Consider the following 592-nt stretch of genomic DNA (forward strand, 5'->3'; position numbering starts at 1 on the left):
CGTGTGTTTCGCGCAGGCAACGCGTCGCACTCGTACGTGAAGCGTCTGCTGAAGGCGCCTATTTACCGTATAAATATTACCAACATGGCCGCTCCATACTATAAAACAACATGGCCGCCCCGCCGTGTGTTTCGCGCAGGCAACGCGTCGCACTCGTACGTGAAGCGTCTGCTGAAGGCGCCGCTGCTGCCGCTGCGTAACGACGGCGACATCGCCGCGTCGCTCGTCATCTGGAAGATGATCATGCGCTTCATGGGCGACCTCCCCGAGCCGAAGCGTGCGAGCTCGCTGGGCAGCGCCGACAACACGCCCGTCATGACGAAGATCTACTCGACGCTGACGCGCGGGAACCGTCGCGAGTTTCAGAACGCCATCGACGAGTACGAAGTGGTGAGTAAGCGCGGGCGCGCGCGGGGGGATACTGGTCTTGCTTGTGTGCGGCAGTAGTGGTGAATGCGCAGGCACAGGGGGGAGGGCACGAGGGGCGGTAGTGGTGAGTGCGCGAGGCACGAGGGGGAGGGCACGAGGGGCGGTAGTGGTGAGTGCGCGAGGCACGAGGGGGAGGGCACGAGGGGCGTAGTGGTGAGTGCGC

General features: G+C 64.0%; 1 long non-coding RNA gene across 2 annotated transcripts in view; it reads left to right on the forward strand.

The window, feature by feature from the left end:
- LOC106820007 overlaps window positions 1-388 on the forward strand; it is a 1,795-nt gene extending 1,407 nt beyond the window's left edge. Inside the window, exon 3 of one of the 2 annotated variants that reach the window (XR_001395539.1) lies at window positions 140-388. This is a non-coding gene — a long non-coding RNA (uncharacterized LOC106820007). Of the gene's footprint in view, window positions 1-16; window positions 79-139 lie in introns of those variants that run through there. The other variant, XR_001395538.1, reaches the window with a different exon arrangement.
- Window positions 389-592: the final 204 nt, after the last annotated feature.

Source organism: Priapulus caudatus, unplaced genomic scaffold (genome assembly GCF_000485595.1).
Source record: "Priapulus caudatus unplaced genomic scaffold, Priapulus_caudatus-5.0.1 Scaffold5735, whole genome shotgun sequence".
Taxonomy (NCBI): domain Eukaryota; kingdom Metazoa; phylum Priapulida; class Priapulimorpha; order Priapulimorphida; family Priapulidae; genus Priapulus; species Priapulus caudatus.